The sequence below is a fragment of the Sorex araneus genome, chromosome 6, assembly GCF_027595985.1.
Source record: "Sorex araneus isolate mSorAra2 chromosome 6, mSorAra2.pri, whole genome shotgun sequence".
In the NCBI taxonomy this organism is placed as follows: domain Eukaryota; kingdom Metazoa; phylum Chordata; class Mammalia; order Eulipotyphla; family Soricidae; genus Sorex; species Sorex araneus.
In genome coordinates, this window is record NC_073307.1 from 73305129 (window position 1) to 73326545 (window position 21417).

The 21417-nt window shown below is 37.7% G+C and overlaps 1 non-coding gene across 1 annotated transcript; it reads left to right on the plus strand.

The window, feature by feature from the left end:
- Positions 1–20902: 20902 nt before the first annotated feature.
- LOC129406295 (small nucleolar RNA SNORA72) lies at positions 20903–21034 on the plus strand. The gene has a single exon (XR_008630913.1). It is a non-coding gene; the product is annotated as a small nucleolar RNA SNORA72 (small nucleolar RNA).
- The last annotated feature ends 383 nt before the right edge of the window (positions 21035–21417 follow it).

Here is a 21417-nt window from a genome sequence, read left to right on the forward strand (position 1 = left end):
TGTATATCCTTGATATAAACCCCTTATGAGATGGGTATTGGGTGAAAATCCTTTACCATTCTGTAGCTTGTCTTTGTATTCTGATCACTGTATTTTTTGTAGTGCAGAATCTTTTTAGTTTAATATAGTCCCATTTGTTTATCTTTGTTTCCACTTGGTTGGTCAGTGGCGTGTCACCTTTGAGGATACTGTTAGCTTCAATATCATGGAGGGTTTTGCTGACCTTGTCTTCAATGTACCTTATGGATTCCGGTCTGATGTTGATGTCTTTAATCCATTTTAATCTGACTTTTGTGCATGGTGTTAGGTCGAGGTCTAAGCCCATTCTTTTGCATGTGGTTGTACAGTTATGCCAGCACCATTTGTTAAAGAGGCTTTCCTTGCTCCACTTCATATTTCTTTCCCTGTTATCAATGATTAGATGATCATATATTTGGGCTTGTGCATAGGGATATTCCACCCTGTTCCATTGGTCTGTGGTTCTGCCTTTGTTCCAGTATCATGCTATCTTAATTGTTACCACTTTGTAGTAGAGTTTGAGATTGGGAAGGGTGATGGCTCCCATTGTCTTTTCCCAAAAATTTACCTTATCTATTTGTGGACATTTGTTGTTCCATATGAATTTCAGGAGTGCTTGATCCATTTCTTTGTAGAATGTCAGGGTATCCTTATAGGGATTTTATTAAGTCTGTATAATGCTTTGGGGAGTATTGCCATTTTGACAATATTGATTCTCCCTATCCATGAGAAAGGAACATGTTTTCATTTCCTTGTGTCCTCTTTTATTTCGTGGAGTAGCATTATAAAGTTTTCTTCATAGAGGTCCTTTGCTTCCTTGGTTAGGCTGATTCCCAGGTACTTGATTTTCTGGTGCACGATTGTGAATGGGATTTCTTTTTTTTCATGTCGCTTTCCTCTGTCTCATTATTTGCATATAGGAAGGCCATGAACTTTTGTGTACTGATTTTATAGCCTAAGACGTTATTGTACAAGTCTATTGTTTCTAGGAGTTTCTTGGTAGAGGCTTTCAGATTCTCTAGGCATAGTATCATATCATCCACAAATAGTGAGAGCTTGATTTCTTCCTTTCCTATCTGGATGCCCTTAATATATTTTTCTTGCCTAAGCACTATTGCAAGTAATTCTAGTCCTATATTGAACAGAAGTGGTGTGAGTAGGCATCATTGTCTTATCCCTGATCTTAGAGAGAAAGGCCCTTACTTTTTCCTCATTGCAGATAATGCTTGCCATAGGTTTGTAGTAGACAGCTTTGACTGTCTTGATGAAAGTTCCTTCAAAACACATTTTAGTGATAGTTTTCATCATAAACGGGTGTTGGATCTTGTCAAAGGCTTTCTCTGCATCTATTGATAGAATCATATGGTTTTTATCTTTTCTTTTGTTGATATGATGGATTATGTTGATTGATTTCCTAATGTTAAACCATCTTTGCATCCCCAGGATGAATTCCACTTGGTCATGATGTATGATCTTTTTGATGAGTTCTTGGATTCTATTTGCTAATATTTTGTTGAGGATATTTGCATCCCTGTTCATCAGGGGTATTGGCCTGTAGTTTTCTTTTTTTGAAGTGTCTTTGTTTGCTTTTGGTACCAAGGAAATATGTGCCTCATAGAAACTGTTTGAAGAGTTCCTGTTTCTTCAATTTTCTGGAAAATATTGAGGAGAACTGGCAACAGATCTTTAAATGTCTGGAAGAATTCGCTAGTGAGGGGCTGGAGAGCTAGCACAGTGGGTAGGGCGTTTGCCTTGCATGCAGCCGACCTGGGTTCGATTCCCAGCATCCCATATGGTCCCCTGAGCACCGCCAGGGGTAATTTCTGAGTGCAGAGCCAGGAGTGGCCCCTGTGCATTGCCAGGTGTGACCCAAAAAAGCCAAAAAAAAAAAAAATTCGCTAGTGAATCCATCTGGCCCTGGCTTTTGTTTTTGGGAAGACTTCTGATTACAGTTTTAATTTACTTGATATTAATGGGGCTGGAGCGATACCACAGCAGTTGGGCTTTCACCTTTCATGCAGTCGACCCATGTTTGATTCCTCTACCCCTCTTGGAGAGCCCGACAAGCTACTGAGAGTATGGAGCCCGCACGGCAGAGCCTGGCAAGCTACCCGTGCGTATCGGATATGCCAAAAACAGTAACAATAAGTCTCTCAAAGAGAGATGTTACTGGTGCCCGCTCGAAAAAATTGGTGAGCAATGGTATGACAGTGATATTAATAGGTCTACTCACGTATCACAAAGTCTTCTTGTTTCAGTCTTGGGTGGTTATAGGAATCCAGGAATTTATCCTTTTTTTTAGATTCTCTTATTTTGTGGCATACATACTTTCGAAGTAGTCTCTGATGATCTTTTGAATTTCATTGGTTTCTGTTGTGATGTCCCCCTTTTCATTTCTGATTCGGTTTATTAGGGCTCTCTCTCTCTCTCTTTCTTTGTGAATCTTGCTAGCGGTTTATCAATCTTGTTTATTTTCTCAAAGAACCAGCTCTTGGTTTCATTGACCTTTTGGATTGTTTTTTGGGTTTCCATGTCGTTAATTTCTGCTCTAAGGTGTATTATCTGTTTCCTTCGGCTGGGTTTGGGTTTCTTTTGTTAGTCCTTTTCTAAGATCTTAAGTTGTGAAGTCAAGCTACCTATGTAAGCCCTTTCTTCCTTCCTGAGAAATGCTTGCAGAGCAATAAATTTTTCCTTTAACACAGCTTTAACTGCATCCCATAGGTTCTGGTAGCTCGTGTCTTTATTCTCATTTCTTTCCAGGTATGTTTTGATTTCTTCCTTGATTCCCTTCCTGACCCACTCATTGTTAAACATTGAGTTGTTTAATTTCCACATGTTTGATTTGATTCTTTGCCTCTGTGTGTGATTAGTTTCTATCTTCAGAGCACTGGTCTGAAAAGATAGTTGCTACAATTTCTATCTTCCCGATTCTATTGAGGTATGTTTTGTGGCCAGCATGTGGTCTATTTTAGAAAATGTTCTGTGTGCACTGGAAAAGAATGAGTATTCTTTCTTTTTGGTTTATAAAGACATGTCTACCAGCTCCCTCTCTTCTATTTCTTCCTTCAAAGCCAGTGTTTCCTCACTGAGCTTTGTTCTTGTTGATCTATTCTGAGGTGACAAGGCGATGTTGAAGTCTCCGAGTAATACTGTCTTGCTAGCCATGTCCTCCTTAAAATCTATTAACAGTTGTTTTAAGTATTTAGTTGGTCCCTCATTAGGCGCATATATGTTTAAGAGTGTGATTTCTTCCTGTTGTACATATACCTTGGTAAATGGAAAATGGCCTTCACTGTCCTTTCTTATCTTTTTCAACCTGAAACCTATGTTGTCGGATACTAGTGTGGCCACCCCAGCTTTTTTGAGAAAGTTGTTTGCTTGCAGGATTGTTTTCCATCCTTTGACTTTGAGTATGTGTTTGCTCTGACTGTTCAGATGTGTTTCTTGTAGGCAGCAGAACATTGGTTTCAGTTTCTGGATCCATTTTGCCACTCTGTGGCTCTTAATTGGTGCATTTAGATCATTGACATTGAGAGAGATTTTTGTCATGAGATTTTGTGTCATCTTTCTGTAGGGTTTTTTGTTCTTGTGGGGGTCTTCCTTGTCTTACAATAATCTCTTTAGTCCTTCTTTTATGTTTGGTTTTGAGTCTATGAAGTTCCTGAACTGTTGTTTGTCTACAAAATAGTGTGTATCATTCCTTTGAGTTTGAGTGAGAGTTTAGCCAAACAAAGTATTCTTGCTGAGGCGTTCATTTCATTGAGTTTTTTCACTATATGCCACTATTGTCTTCGGGCTTGGAGGGTTTCCTCTGATAGGTCTGCTGTAAATCTAAGTGATTTCCTTTATATGTAATTTCCTTCTTTGACCTTGCTGCTTGCAGTATTTTGTCTCTATTGATGGCATCCATCATTTTGACTATGATATGCCTTGGAGTGTTTTTATTAGGGGCTCTTTTAGCTGGCACCCTTCTGGCTTCTTGGATCTGGATGCCTGCATTCTCTAACTCTGGGAACTTTTAAGTAATGATTTATTTAACTGTGGCTTTTTCATTTGGGTTACCTCCCTGTCCTTCTGGTACTCAGATAATTCTATTGTTCCTCTTGGAATCATCCCCTAGTTCTCTGATTCACCTGAGAGCTATTTTGAGGTCTTTTCCCATTGTTTTTGTTGCATGTTTGATATCTGCAGCTCATCTTCAAGCTCAATGATTTTGTCTTTGGCTGTATCCATTATATTGTTGAGGTTAACTACTGAGTTTTTTATTTCATCTACAAAAACTCTTATTAGTGACACTTCTGATCATAGATTTCTTATTTCTGCTCTCATTTCTTCCTGTATTTTGTTGGCTGTCTGTTCTATTTTTTCTTTCATGTCCTCCTTTAATTTTCTGGATGTCTGCTCCTTTGTTTCTTTGAGTTCCTTGAACATCAGCAGCATTTCATCTCGGAATTCTTTATCAGAGAGATCATCTTTGTGGGTAAACCCTGTTGAGGATGCTGGATTCTTTTCTTTATCCTCTCCTCATAGTGGGGATTTGCACTGTTTCTTCATGTTGCTCTGGTTGTATAGAGGTAAAACCTTCCAGTTCACTATCACTGTTTCCTCTTATTGTGGGAAAAAAATCTGGATGAGCTGGTCGACGGTGGTCACCCTTCTCCCCTTTTAGAATATGTCTTTTTTCTCAGACATTTTTCTGTGATTTATAATAGGCATCTAGTAAAACTTTTGAGGATGTGTTCTTTTATATTGGGCTTGTACAGCTTCTTGTGTACACTGGTATTTTTGTGAAATTGGAGTAGGCCAGTGGACTATTGTCGGATTTTATTTGAGGCAGCCAGGATATTTTCCAAAGAATTATGTGATGAATGTTTGAATGTGAGTTGAGACTGCCAGGATGGGGGAATATAACTGCCCACACAGAAGGCCACGCCCACTCCTGTGGAGGTCATGCCTCCTACAGTGGAGGCTACGCCCCAGCAGGTCCGGATGCTAGTCCCTGGGCTCATGGACCTGTATAAGACTGGCGGGGGGCTAGGTGGGTGGGTGTTCTCAGCAGAACTGGGGCAGGTGCCCTCAAGGATCTGTCCAGGTGGCAGGCGATGAAGGCCTCAGGGTAGAGCAGGGGCGCACAGACAGATAACATCAAAATCTTTAATACGCTTTGGATTAAATTGTGTGTATTATGTAAGATAAGCATCTAATTTAAAATGTTTTATGTGGTTAACTAGTTTTCCCAGAACCACCTTTTGATGAAGTTTTCCTTCCTTTAATTGATACTCTGGCACCTTTATCTTAAATTTACTACCTATCTTATAAGAATTTGATTCTAGGATCTAATTCTATTCCTCTAGGTGGAGAAACTTTTCTTTCAGTACCATACTGGAGAAAAATCATAAAATACAGGCCTATATAAAAAAGAAGTAAAAGATAAAATCAACAACCTAATGCACACCTTAAATGTCTGGAGTGCCAACAACAAATAAATCTAGAGACCAGTAAGTGAAAAGATATTTAAAAATAATATAAAGAAAAAAGGAAAGGTATAAAAACCAATGAAACAGTATAATCAATGAAACAAGATATTGGTTCTCCTAAAGAACAAACAAGCAAATTATTGGTAACCATGAGAAAAAAATAAATAGAAAAAAAAGAACTCAAATAGATGAAATAAGAAATGAAAGGAGAGAAATTATATCAGAAACCCCAGAAATCCAATATGTCATGAGATCTTACTATGAAGAACTCCACTACTCTGTTAAGCTGGAAAACCTAGAAGAAATGGACAGATTGCCAGAATCATGTCATCTCCCAAAATTGAATGAGGAGGAATTATAAAACTTGAACAGGTGAATTTCAAGCAGCTAAAAGAATAATTAAGAATAGAAGTCCTGGCTGAAATGGCACACTGAGTGAAAAGTTGTATCGCCAACTGTAAAAAACTAAAGCTCGCCGACGGGGCGTGTGCACTCGCGGGCTCTCCGAGCGGCTCTGTCTCACCGCCCGAGTTCGGTGCCCTGGAACCGCTGTGTGTGCTGTCAGTCGAGGGCAGGCGACGGAAGGAAGAAGGCCAGACTGGTTGCTCGATCAGTTTATTTCATTCTCTCTCTCCACTTCTGTCCTGGCTCTCGGTCTCTCTCTGGATCTGTGGATCTGGTCCCCCAACCCACTCTTACAGCCTAGTTAAATCTCCCCAGCATGAGGGGTTTGGGGCATACACCTAGGTGTAGTCACAATCAATAGGGTAAGGTTCCTTTCCCTTAGGGGATGCTTCTCCTAGGACTTAATTCTCTTTCAGCAGGAGGATCCACCCAAGGGCGGAGTCCCATGAGTGTGTTTCTCTTCTCCTCGGCCAGCAAACATATAAGAATTCATAATATTAATCATTTTGTATGGACACAATAAGAGATGCATTAAAGCTTATGGAATTGCTCTCCTGGGGCCATCTCAATCTCAGACTACAGTGCTCAGGCCAGATCAGTCTTTCCTATCCCTAGCAGGGTCCTAGTCTCATCATTACTTTTGGATCATGACAGCGTTTGTCTATGATCAAGCTCTTAACTTATAGTTAAGAATTAGGCACTTTGGCCAGGCCCATCTTGATGCCAGGGTAGCACATAACTCACCACTTGTTCCTGGATCCGTCCCATCCCTCGTCGGGACCGTGCTTTTGGGGTGCTAGGAACTGAGGGCAGCTGAGGCTTAAATGGAGAAAGCAGATGCCCAGGAGGGAATAATATTCGAGGCCAATTAAATTCCAAGTTACAAAAGCATAATATTGTATTCTCGTGTCCATACAGAAAGGACATTGCTTTAAAGTAAATTATTCAAAAGGCACAAGAAGAGGAGAAGGGCAATATTAACTTATATAATATAAATTCAGTATCCTAGGAAGGTCTGACCTTACAAATCAGCAGAGTCAGATTAAGGGAAAGCTGTGGATTAACTGTTTTGGGGAAGAGAGCATAGAGAAGTGATTATAGCTAAACAAAGGGATGGGAGAGATTCGGGAACACCTTGATGGGTGTGACTGGGGTAAGCCTAAACTCCGGGAAAAACCAGGACAAGCTACTCATGGTAAGGGCAAGAGGACAAAGTAATGTCATCCTACAAAAAACTGAAAGAATTTCCACTGATATCATACATAAGGCAAAAATTTCCACTGTATCCATTCTTATTCTTCTTATTAGAAGTCCTAGAAACTAGCAGTCAAAAAAATAAGCAAAAGGTATCCATATTGGAAAATAGTAAATTAAATTGTCTCTATTTGGAAATTATATATATGTACATATATATATATATACACACATATATATATATATATATATTAGAGACCCCTAAGAGTCTACAAAAATCAGAAACAGTAAACTAATACAGCAGACTGGCCATCAACAATGACAATACACAATACTTGTTTGCATTCCTATTTACAAATAATGAATCAGAGGGGAAAGATATCAAATAGTCCATCCCATTTTTGAACAGTAAACAAAAGATCAGGCATCAATTTGATCAAGCTTCAATACCTAAGCATCAATTTAACAAAATACATGAGAGACCCATACCACAAAAACTTCAAAATACTTAAGAATGAAATTAAGGAAGGCCATAGGAAAAGAATAAAAATTCCATGTTAGAGGATTGGAAGAACCAGCATTATCAAAATGACCATCCTATCTAAGCTTGTCTATATATTCAATACAATTCCTGAAAACTTTAGACACTCTTTAAGGACTTAGGACAATCAATTATAAAGTGTGGACTTATAAAAGACTCCGAATAACCAAAATCATGCTGAAAAAATAAACTGAGAAACAGCTCACTACCTATCTTAAATGTACACTATAAAGCTTTAATGACAAAGCAGCCTGGTATTGAAACAAGAAAGACCCTTTGACAAAATGGTCACAAAAGAATCACCATGGACAACCCCCCATATATATGATCAGCCAATTTTCCGCAAAGGACCTGAGAGCATGAAATGGACTAAAGACAGCATCTTCAACAAATGGCTCTGGAGAATTAAATATCCATGCTTAAGAAATTTAATATGGATCCATGATTAACATCTTACACAAAAGTCAACTCAAAGTGGATCAAAGACCTTAAGATCAGACATAAATCTATTAAAGTACACTGAGAAAATATAGATCCTCCAAGACCCAGACCTCAAAGGAATCTTCAGCATTACAATGTGATTGGGAAGGCTACAAAATCAAAGCTAAACAAATGGGATTATCTCAAACTAAGAAGTTTTCTGCATGTAAAAAGATACAGGGGCTAAAACTAAAAGACTGCTAGCTGAGTGGGAAAAATTATTTGCACTAAACATATCAAATCTAGTGTTGCTATCCAAGATATATGAAATACTAAAAAAGATTTTTAAAATTCTAAAAAAAAAACAAAAGTAGATATAGAAAAGGGACAGTCACTTCTCTGAAAAAGGCCAAGAGATGGACAATGGGCCCAGAAAAAACACTTATCATCTCTTGTTATTAGGGAAATACAAATCAAGACTACAATGAGGTATCATCTCAAAATATGCACATTTCAAAAATACTGTGAACAGTCTGTGTAGGCTAGAATGTGGTGTAAAAGGAACTTTAGTCCACTGCTGTAGCAATGTTGTTGGATCCAACCCCTGTGGAAAGCAGTAAGGAGGGTTCTCAGTAAGCTCAGAATTGATCTGTTATAGACCTAGCAATTCTACTTCTGGGTATCTATCCTTTCACATTCACACAAAATAATGTATGAACACCATTATTCATAACAGCACTCAGTACAATAGCTAAGATTTGGAATCAATCTAGATGCCCAGTGACAGAAAATGGGTCATGGTGTGGTATATATATACACAATGGAATACTACAAGACTGTAAGAAATGATAAGATCATGCAAATCAAGACAACATGAATGGCACTGGAATATTATGTTAATGAAGCAACCTTGAGGAATTATAAATGCAGAATGATATCACTTATATGTGGTATTTAGAATAGATGGATGAGGACATGCAGTGATTTAAAGGGGAGTGCTCAGATCACCTTTCACTCAGAGTATAGTGAGTATTATGACAGAAATTAAGTGGAAGGAGTGGAAGAAGAGACGGATGAGAAGCTACTGTGGATAAGATCCAAGGAATGTAGATTTATCAGTGGTATTAAAGTGTTAGAGTCAAATTTATAAATCACAGAGTCTACAACATTGAAATTGCAAGACCCAAACTTTAACAACTGAACTTAAAAACCATGTCTGTGTAGAGGGCAAGTTGGGTTTGGATATATGTGTGAGGAACCTGGGAATATCACTGGAGGGAATTTCATACTGGTGATGAGATCAATGCTGGAACATTGTCTGTCTAAATTTCAACTATAAATAACTGTAAGCTGTAGCACTGTAGCACTATAGTACTGTTGTCCCGTTGTTCATTGATTTGCTCTAGTGGGCACCAGTAACATCTCCATTGTGAGACTTGTTACTGTTTTTGGCATATCGAATACGCCACGAGTAGCTTGCCAGGTTCTGCCACATGGGTGGGATACTCTCGGTAGCTTGCCGGGCTCTCCTAGAGGAACGGAGGAATCAAATGCGGGTTGGCCATGCAAGGCGAATACCCTACCCTCTGAGCTATTGCTCCAGCCCAATTGTAAACTGAAAACTATGGTGTTTAATTATTTTTTAAAGAAAAAACTAGATAAAATTTTTAGAAAGGAAAACATAATATGAGAATCACCTATCTTCTTTCTCCCAGGAGTTCAGCACGTCTAAAGCCAGACAGGACGGTTGTCTGCACAATGAAAACCCTCTAGTGGTTTGAAGAGATCCTCCACTTTAAACATGATTGCATACAAAATTCAAGGTTGATTCATGCCCTGCAAGGGGAAGAAAATATACTTCTTTTATATTTTATTCTTTTGTATTCTCTCTGTTTAAGAGATTTGTTTAATCAGAATTTTTCCCTCTAAGTTCTTTTATTAAACAACATAGAGAGAAAGTGTGAGAATAACTGGAGGGAAGCTGTACCCAAGTGTATACAAGTGCATCATGAAATCACACTCAAATGTACCTGGGAAACATGAAAGTTTGTGAACTCTAATTTTATGAAATGTGAGGATTTTCATTTGATAAATAGAAATATAAAAGTATAAAGGCAAAATTCAATATTGGATGGAACTCTTCAGCTTCAGGGTGAATAATATTTAAACTCATTTGCTTATCACAAGAGAAGAAATGAAGAAATAAAGGAAAGTTTTATGGAATTGACTTCTGATCATGTGATTTTGTTTTTTTGTTAAGTATTAAGATAGGTGGTAAACATCTGAGTAGTATTCTTGGTCAAAAGTAAAGAGTCTTGGGCCACAGATGTAGCTGAAGTGGTGGGGTTCAAACCTAGCACGTATAAGCTTGTGAATTTGAACTCCAGGGCCACATGGACCTCTAAGTACCACTAGCTTTGCCCCACAAAAAACAGAGCAAAAAAGAGTAGTATATTTAAACTTGTGAAGCTCCTTTGTACTTTTATTACTTCTGTACTATGTTTTGAAGGAATTTACCAGAAAAGGAACTCTATCTTCTTTAATAGTGTGAGAATCACTCAGCTAGATTTATATTTGTGGCATATAAAGACTTGATGTGTCTTGCATCCCTAAAATTGTTAAAGGAGAGATTGCAAGGACAGTTGACCTGTTGTTCTATTTAACAGATAGCCAAGTTTTTAAATGGGAATACTCAAACATTATTCTAAGGTTTATTATTTTTGCTCAAGTCTTCCAGCTTGTCTTCCAGCTTGCCTTGTCTCTTCCTTATCTCCCTGCCACATATTTTTCTCATATAAACAAATAAATAAAAAAAAACAACTCTGAACTATGCAGGTTGGTGAGAAAGTATGAAATTCACGATCACGAAATCCCGTTAATCATCGATTTCAATTAGTCCTTTCCCTGAGATCTTAGAAGTCTCTTTTGACTCTGCCCTCCCAACAATGTTGCACTGGAGGCTCTTTCAGGGTCAGGGGAATGGGATCCAGCTTGTCACTGAATTTAGCATATGAATACACCATGAGAATCTTGCAAGGCTGTCCCATGTGGGCAGGAAACTCTCAGAAGCTTGCCAGTTTCTCCCAGAGGGAGAAGTAGGCTACAAGATATGAAATTACTGGGTGAAAAAACAGTCCCTGTAGAAAGAAAGTTTTCCTGAAATAAAGTATAGTCATAAAACACAAGACTGTAAGTATAGTCACAAAACACTTGTTTCTAGCAACAAGGACTCACAATAAGTTGTAACCCCAAGCTGGAAAACATAATTGGGTATCCCTGAAACTGTGAGTTTACTTCTTCCCTGTACTAGGGTAAAAGCCATTTTGGTATTCTATCTGCTCTGCTATCTATTATAGCATACATTGGCTACTGCAGTCTGTCTTAACAATGTGCACATATATTTTTATGTGCATGTGTGTAGAGAGATTGTTAGAAGGACACAGAAGCATGCAAACAAAGGGAGGAAGAATGTCCAGAGTAAACTGCATTCTATAAAGCAGAGAAGTGGGAAAGGTAGGAAGATAGAGAGGTGGCAAGGACGGTGAGAATCAAAAGTTTTTTAAACTAAATGCTCCTCTATTTTCCTACTATAGAATGTGACTTTTCAAGTGAGAAAAATTCAACATATCAGCTACTCTATTGACTCCTCCAGGCCCTACTTCCAAGTGACATATTCTTTATGGAGTCTTCCCTGAGTTCATGCCCGCTATAAAGAATTCCCCATATCTATAAAAGCCAAGACCCCTTGATTCAAGAATCTTAAGGTACTAATAAATTTCTGGCTAAAATGAGTTATTTATAAGGAAAGTCCTTGCTCAGTGACATTTGATATCTTTCTCCCCCACAACACTTCCCCTCTATTGTTTCTTTTCTCTATCCTGCTTTCTGAATGAATGATAACACAAATTTCTATGCAAGCCACCAACTAAAGCCCCTGCTTTTAGTTATACCAGAGGAATTTCTGTAAATTATTGGAATAGGTTGGGAAGAGGTGGAGATGTTTAATCCCCTAGTCCTTTTCCTAAAGGTTTTCTAGCAACATTTTATAAAACAGCGTTCCTTTACACATTCTACCATCCACCACATCCCATAATTCTATGTAACTTTTACTGATACAGCAATTTTTTCCAGTGGGAAATTGGCCCTGGTTCATAAGTGAGTAAGTTTCACAGTACAGTAGTTATGTTCAAATGCAGTTATATCTAAGCCATAGTCCCAGCAATCTTGGAGCAGAAAGGTGTACACATGTGAAAAATTTAGATCAAAGTTGGCAAAAATATGATATCTTCTCTTATTTTTAAAAGATTTCCATACCATCAAATAAAAAGTGACAAATTGAAGATACTTAAGAGATTTCTCTGATCATTAGAGAAGCATGAGCTTATATCTTCAAAATGATCATAGACCTAAGTCTATGATGACACTGTCACACTTTCATCCCATTGCTTATTGATTTGTTCGAGCAGGCACCAGTAACATCTCTCAATTGTGAGACTTATTTGATACTGTTTTGGCACCACGGGTAGCTTGTCAGGCTCTGCCGAGTGGGCTCGATACTCTCGGTAGCTTGCCAGGTTCTCTGAGAGGAGCGGAGGAATTGAACACGGATCCTCAGCATGAAAGGCGAACGCCCTACTGCTGTGCTATCGCTCCAGCCCACAAGTCTAGATAAATGTGAAAATGCAAAACATAGAACAAAAATTTTTTTATAAATGATTTTAAAAAGGTACTTACAGCTAAGGGCTGGAGCGATAGCACAGTGGTTGGGCATTTGCCTTTCACGAGGCTGACCTGAGTTCGATTCCTCCGCTCCTATCGGAGAGCCCGGCAAGCTACCTAGAGTATTGAGCCCGCGCGGCAGAACCTGGCAAGCTACCCGTGCGTATCGGATATGCCAAAAACAGTAACAATAAGTCTCACAATGAGAGACGTTACTGGTGCCCGCTTGAACTTACAGCTAAAAAATAGAGCAAATATAGGTACGATTGAAGATCCTAGCTCTATAGCCACATATTCATTGAAATAGCCAATATCTTATAAGAACAGGAATATTGTGGTTTATTTGGAGTGATAGCACAGAGGTAGGGCGTTTGCCTTTCATGCGGCCGACCCATGCTCGATTCCTCCACCTCTCTCGGAAAGCCCAGTAAGCCACCGAGAGTATCGAGCCCGAACGGCAGAGCCTGGCAAGCTACCGGTGGGGTATTGCATATGCCAAAAACAGTAACAATAAGTCTCACAATGAGAGACATTACTGGTGCCCGCTCGAACAAATTGATGAGCAATGGGATGACAGTGACAGTGATCTACAAAATAAGCATGTTTTAGGGTTCTCAAATAAGCAAAGTTACATTTTTTGCTGTTGGTATGTTATCTCATATTTCAATCACATTTTTTCCTTTGTATCTATTTCCTTCTCCAATTCTTATGGTAGTGCCAAGTTCCACAAATCTGGGCGATCATTTGCTTTGGAAGTTTTCAATGATAAAGAGCTTTAGCCTACTGAAAAATCAGTTCAGCGTTGCTGTATACCCACCCAAAGGATTAAAGTTTTTGGAAGGTGTGAGAGAAGTGTCTGAAAATCTTAAATCATAAGAAAGAAATTCTCCAGGGTTTTAGTGCATGGAACTGAAGCATAATTACTTACTGGAAACCTTGTACTAAGACTAAGATTGGTAATTTAAATAAACTAAGGCATACCAATTAAAGCAGGCTAGATAGAGACTGGTCTATGTATGATACCACTGATATCATCCAAATGGGAGCTAACAAAAAAGTGATGTTGATAATAAAATCAGTAATAAACCTTGTATAATTCTTGTCTTATAAAATTTTAGTGATGAGTATAGAGTATGTGACAGCTTTGTGAAATTTCCAAAACAACCAGTGGAATTTAAAGGGACAGTAATTTAAACTAACCACAATAATAACAAACAAATTAATTTCATTTTGACAATCAGACTTGGCAAAGTGAGACTTTGATTTGAAGCTGGATTGAGGTAGTTGTTGATAGTAATTACAACATTACTTAAGATGGTAGAGGTAATTGGTTTTGCCCATTTCTCACTCATATTTTTTTTCAGGAAAAGTCTAAGACCACTTCCATTTGTCTTTCCAAAGAATTTCTAAGTTAATAGCCCTTAGTTAATTTTTTCCTACATAACATAGTTAAAAAAGATTGTGTGGGCTAGAACTACAAAATACTACAGCAATACTTGGGTATTATTTCATGGTGTGTGTGTGTATGTGTGTCGTGTGTGTGTGAGAGAGAGAGAGAGAGAGAGAGAGAGAGAGAGAGAGAGAGATGAACACTCAAAGCTAATATAAATATGGAGAATTCCTGACATGCATGGACTATTAGTTTCTGGTCATACCCCATTTGGAAACAAAAAACTAACTGTATTTTTATTTTATTAGAGAAAAGGTATAGAAAAGATTAAATATTGTAATTATTTTTTACTTTCTCATTTTGATACATTATTATTCCATACCATTAAAAATTTGCATTATGGAAATATAAATTGAGTAAAAATACTATTTTGTTTTTATATGTATTATGCAATTGGATTTTAGTTATTTATCAATATAAAAATTATATAGCATACTATGTATGGCACACAGATGCATATTTGCTATAATAATACAGTAGATATTTTATAATATTTAGTATAAAAATTAGATTAGAAAAATTAATCAATTTACCAGGTATTAATATATGGGATGTATCAAAAACCAATCCCTCAGTATACTGATTTTTAAACGGAATTAACAGAAAGTTTCTGACATAGATGTTACTAATGAGAACAGCCCCTAACTGGTAAATAACGCATCTTTAAGTGATATGTGTCTATGATTATCTCTTAATGTTAATGTTGCCAAGTACCTGGCAGATCCTACAATAAATTCTTGAGACTAAGAAATCTGCACAAAACAAATATTTATCACATAATAACACCACAAGAGGAAAAGAGCAAGAAAAGTAACAATAAAAACAATAAATACAGGGTTAAATAGACTGAGGTTTTTAAGTTATTAAGACCAATTTAATAAACATAACAATAAGACATAATTGAGAGTTTTGACAATAAATTAAAAATAAAAATATCAAGTGAAAATTTTCTAATGAAAATTTAAAAATGACATTAAAAATCTCAATATCTCCGTTCAGAGAGATAGTGCCTTAGGCACTTGCATTGCACCATCAACCCAGGTTCAGCCTCTGACATCATGTACTGTCCCAGGAGCCACCAGGTGTTGCCAATAGCAGAAAAATATTACAAAATAAAAATCAAAGCTCTTAACATCAAATATTTACCTCAATGCATTTAATGTGTATGAGTTAAAATTTAGTCAAAAGACATTATCTAAACTAAAACAGAGTGAAATAGGGAAAAATAAAATAGAGTATAAGATAAGTACAAATGCAGTGAGAAGTGTCTCAGTACTTGTCATGAACTGGCAAAAACAAAAAAAAAAGGAATGAAAGTGTAATAAAGATAAATCAAAAGAAGCTCAGGTCTAAGTATGAAATTTAAAAATAGGAAAATGAAAGACAAATAGAAAATTGTTTTCTTATTTTAAACTTAAAAATTGATTAAGATATTGACTTATACAGCTATATGTGTTTCTGAGGCAAAGTTTTGCACATTTTAAAATTATATCACCATACTGCATTCAAAACAAAAGTACCATTGTCTGTCCATCGCAGTTGCTGGAAGCCCTGTCCTCTTCCGTGCTTCCTCTTTCCTCTGCTTACCTCAGTTCTGTGATTTGGATTCAAAAGCTCTCCTTTGTATTATTTGCTCAATTCCCTTCTATTTTTATCATGATAATCAGCACATTTGATTATGGTGTTTGCATACTTGGTCGCAGTCCTTGCCAAGGGTTCATGCTTGAATTGAGTGTTTGAACCTGTGCTCACCCGAAGTAACTCATTTAGCTGTGGGAGTCATGCACATTCTTGGAGTGTTTACTGAGAGTTGCTGTGGTGCTCATATATGTATTTTCAAGGGTCATGGGGTGGCGGTGCTCACACTTTAGTTGTGATTCTCTTTGGGCTTTGAATATTTTAATTGTGGTTTTAGCATATAACTTGCACTATGGAGACCATACAAATCTACTGCAGAGCCAGGAGTACTCAGACAACTAAACACAGGACTCTACTTTGCACATATAGACAGCAGCAGGAAATAAACTAGTGACTAATGCTTACAAGAAAAAAATAATTTTTGTCATTGAGCCACCCTCATGCTCTTTATAAATGTCACTGTCACTGTCATCCCGTTGTTCATCGATTTGTTTGAGCAGGCACCAGTAATGTCTCTCATTGAGAGACTTATTGTTACTGTTTTGGGCATATCCAATACACACAGGTAGCTTGCCAGGCTCTGCCGCAAGGGCTCTATACTCTCGGTAGCTTGCCAGGCTTTCCGAGAGGGGCGGAGGAATCAAAGTCGGGTCAGCCTCATGAAAGGTGAATGCCCAACCACTGTGCTATCACTCCAGCCCACTTTATAAATAGTGAGTTTATTTTTTCATTCATCCGTTGTTGGGTACTTAGGTACTTACAATCTTGGCTATTGTAAATAACAGAGCAATGTACATTACATAGACATATAATAAAAAAAAATTAGAGTAGGTAAAATAAATGATTGGTCATCAATCAAATCTAGATTCACTAGCAAACTCAAAATTATAAATACTAGTTATAACCATCAGTTTTATATCCACAGTACAATGATTTCATTTCAACAGGAGTGAAAAGTATTTGGTGCAACACATCACTCAAGAACCTGAATTACTGAGTATTGCAGCAATAAAGCTTCAATGTTAGATATGTTTTAAAAGAAAGAATTTAGTATCAACTGCAAGCACTGCAAATAAATGAGTCCCTAGCTGCAGCACCTACCAGGATCCATGACAAAGTCTGAACACAATATTCCCAATTCTTCCAGGCAGATACAGAGTACAATGGCTCAGAGGCCCGCTAATGAACAGGGCTTTGGGGCGAGGGCAGAGAGGGAGCTCTGTTTGGTTTTTAAGTGGCTGGAGAGTGGGAGTTAGGCAATGGCAGCTGAGTGTGACTGCTAGAGCTGTTGTCTTAGACACAGTTTGCTGTCACAGCTTTTCTGAAGCTTACATCAAGGACTCAGCACACAGAGATGTAGCTTTAAAACAAGGAGCTTTAACACTGAAGACATTTTGTAGACTGCATGCTATATCACTGTATGACATAGCACGCAGTCTACAAAACCTGATGTTAGATCTGCTGCAATTTGAAGCAGTTTTCTACCCAATTCTTTTCCTTTCTTTATATTGCACAGTTGTCATCCACTCAACTAGTGAAAACCTTGTGTTTTTCTGTTAAAGCTTCTGATTTGCAAAGGATCTTAGCTAACATAATAGATTAGCCACCAGCTAAATTGTTGCCAGACCCATTATCAGAAGCACAATAAAGTCTTGGAGAGTCTTGCCTAGCAATATACTCTTGAAAGTAATACATCTCACTCTATTCACTCATTATCTAGAGTTAATCACATGTCCCCACACAACACTCATGTTCAAAATGCACAATTCTTTCATGGGCTGAAGAATAGTAATTGATGAATGGCATTAAAAAGTGCCATAATTATATTTAATGAAACAATAATTCAACTGACAGCTCACTTCTCAAGAATAATGGGATGTAGAAAATGATAAATAGTGCAAACACAAAAGAACTCAGCATTGTGTCCAAAGAGTAGCTTTCAAGGATTGGGGGATTAGTAGTTTTCAAAGTGGAATTTTCAAAGATAGCTAAAATGGTGGAGTATACAGTTCTCATTGTGCAAGACCAGGGTTTAGTGTCCAAGATCTGATAGCCACTGATGTGCAAATATATACATTCTTCATAGTTCCACTCTCTGCTGATGTGCAAACATGTTATATCCTTCATAGTTCCCCTGAGGCTTTGTTGGCTCTAAGCATGACTGGCTGTGGACCTTCTAAGAAAGAAACGTAAAATTAATACTAAAAACCAAACAATTATGTTATTATAGAAATTTTAATAAAGTAAATGATAAATTATGTTCTTTAGGATCATGAATACAAATAAAAGATCAAGAAAATTTTGATGCTCCTATATTGACTAGAGTTAGCATTTCTTGGTCTATTATTCCCTTGATCAATAAGTAGTATCCATCCTTGTCTCTAATTACTTTCTTTAGACTGAATGTAATTTGGTCTGATATATATATATATATATATATATATATATATATATATAATTGTCCCAGCTTTTTTGTTTTATTTTGTTATCCATTGGCTTGCATAATTGTTTTTCACCACTAATTACTTTCTTTACATTGAATGTAATTTGGTCTGATATATATATATATGTATATATATATATATATGATTGTCCCAACTTTTTTGTTTTATTTTGTTATCCATTGGCTTGTGTAAAAAACTAAAGCACGCCGATGGGCGTGTGCACTCTCTGGCTCTCTGGGGAGCTCTGTCTCGTCGCCCATCTTCGCTGCTCTGGAACCGCTGTGTATGGGCTGGATAGGGATGGCTGTTGGCCAAGGACAGGCGAGGAAAGAACGAGGACCAAGCTGGTTGCTGATTAGTTACCATTTATTCAATCTTCCATCTTTCTTATCTCCTGCACTCCCAGCTCTGTCCTCTCTCTCTACTGCAGCTCTGGATTCTTCCTCTTTACTCTCCCCCTGCTTGTCTCTCCTCACCTTGCCCTCTGGCTACACACAGCCAGGTAGCAAAATCAACATAAAAAATCCCTTCCTGAGGGCCATCAAGTTCAAAGGGAATACAACCTAGGGACATTCCAAAGCTCTTCCTGACTGCCAGTAGGCAAAATACCTCTTAAGGGTTTTTTCTCCTTTCCTTAGTCCAAACACTCATTAACATCTTAATACTAGTTATTTTTGTATGGACATAGCAAGAGATATATTGAGGCTTGCAAGGCAGCTTTCCTGGCAACATCTTGCCACAGACTCAGACTACAGCACTCAGGCCAGATTAATCATTCCTCACCCTAGCAGGGTCCAAATCTAGTTATCACTATTTGGATCATGACAGCATTTTTCCATGACCAAGCTCTTAACTTATAGTTAAGCATTAGGCACTTTGGCCAGGCCTATCTTGATGCCAGGGTAGCACACAACTCACCACTTGCCCTGGGTCCATCCTGTCCCTCGTCAGGACCCTGCTTTTGGGGGTGCTAGCAAGTAAGGGCAGCTGAGGCTTAGGTTGAGAGAACAGATGCCCAGGAAGAAAATATCATGTAGAGTCAAATGACTCCCAGGTTACAAAAGCATAACATTTGCTAAGTCTTCCTGTGTCCATAAAAAAGGACATGGCTCTGAATAAACTAAGCAAAGGACTCAAGGAGAAGAGAAAAACAATATTTATAAGTCAACGGAACACTAAGAAAGAGGCTACAAAAAAAAACCACAGAGGAATGGGAGCACTGTGATGGGAGTAACCCAATAAACCTAAACTAACTGAGGCTATGTTATCCTACAGGTTTGTATAATTGTTTTTCACCATTTAACTCTGAATCTATATCTATCCTCTGGTTTAAGACATGTTTCCAAGCAGCAAATGGATGGATTTTGTTTTCTGATACAACCTACCACTGTGTGCCTTTTGATGGGAGAGTTTATTCCATTAGCATTCAGGGATATTACTAATATAAAGGGCAGTGCTACCATTTTACTAGGTATAACTGTGGCTGGCTGGAGCGATAGCACAGTGGCTGGGCATTTTCCTTGGAAATGGCCGACCCAGGTTCGATTCCTCCGCCCCTCTTAGAGAGCCCGGCAAACTACCTAGAGTATCTTGCCCACATGGCAGGGCCTGGCAAGCTCCCTGTGGAATATTTGATATGCCAAAAACAGTAACAACAAGTCTCACAATGGAGAGGTTACTGGTGCGTGCAAAGCAAATCGATGACATTGACAGTGACAGTGATGATTGTGGCTACTACAATTGGCTGTTTGTTTTATATCATGGCCTTTCAATAGTGCATTCAGGACGGGTTTGGTTATGCCAAATATAGCTAGCTCCTGCTTTTCTGAGAAGGTCTTTAACCCTCTTTCCCATTTAAATGAGAGTTCTGCTGGGTATTCGGCTCTTGGGTGAACGTTTCTTTCATTCAGTAGTTTGAAAATATCATTCCACTCTACTTACCTGCTTACTTTCCATTATGGGATATTTGTTGTGATTTTTTTTACATTATTTCTGTGTATTTAAGGTTCTTCTTATGTTTTTAGAAGTTTGTCTCTCTTATTTTTTATCATTCTGATTACTATGAGTTGTGGTCTACTTCTGTTTGAGTGTATTTCATTTGGTACTTTTGGCCTCTTAAGTTTGTGCAGCTGCCTCCCTCCAGAGAGCAGAGAAGTTCTCGGTTACTATCTTTCACACCACTACTTTCCTGTTTACCTCTCCTTCTGGTATTCCAATAATTCAGAGATTGTCATTCTTGAATTTATCCATTGATTAGTTACCTTACATTCTCTTCCATTTTAATGTTTCTTTCTTGTTTTGCACTTCCTTATCAATGTTGGCTCATACTTTGTCTAGAAGTTCATCTGTATGATTCTCTACCTGTGCAGTTATGATGCCAGCTCTGCCTTTTATTCCTTCAGTTTATTTTGCATGGAAACTGTCATTCTCTGAATCAGTTCTTCTTTGCGTTAGCTGGAATTCTCATCTAATGTTTGTGAAACTTAACTGGCCTATGCTCACTTAATATTAGTTAATAAAATCATATTTGAAGAGATCATACACCAAGATTCAAAACCAAGGGCCAACGCAAAAGATTTACAAGTAAAAAATTCTTATATGAATATTCTTGATATTCTGATTTTGTAATAACCATGAGAGGCTAAATAGTCACTATAATAAGACTGTTGATGTGTCTTCAGATCCAGTTCTTTACCTATGCAAGGTCTTATGAATGCTGGTGATAAATTAAGTTTGTGGGAACTTTGACTCTGAGTATTTAATTGGCCCACCTGGATAAAGGCCAGCACAGTTATTAGAATACTGTTTGATTTAACTGCTGCTAATATGATCATTAAAAGTTCCATTATATAAACATAAAATCACTGTGGTTTATTTTCTAGGTGATTATGATATTATTAGAAACATTCAAAAACAGGCTTGTGAAAAGCAGATCTTGCAAAGGTTTTTTTTGTAATAAAGTCAAAGCTTATTTTATAAACATAAATATCCAAGACAATAGCCTGAGATAGAGAATATTATAAACATAAAGAAGGAACTTATATACAAAGGTAAGCCCTTGAGACTTACAGAAGTTTATCAAATCATTGATCATTCTTCTGGGCAGAAAGA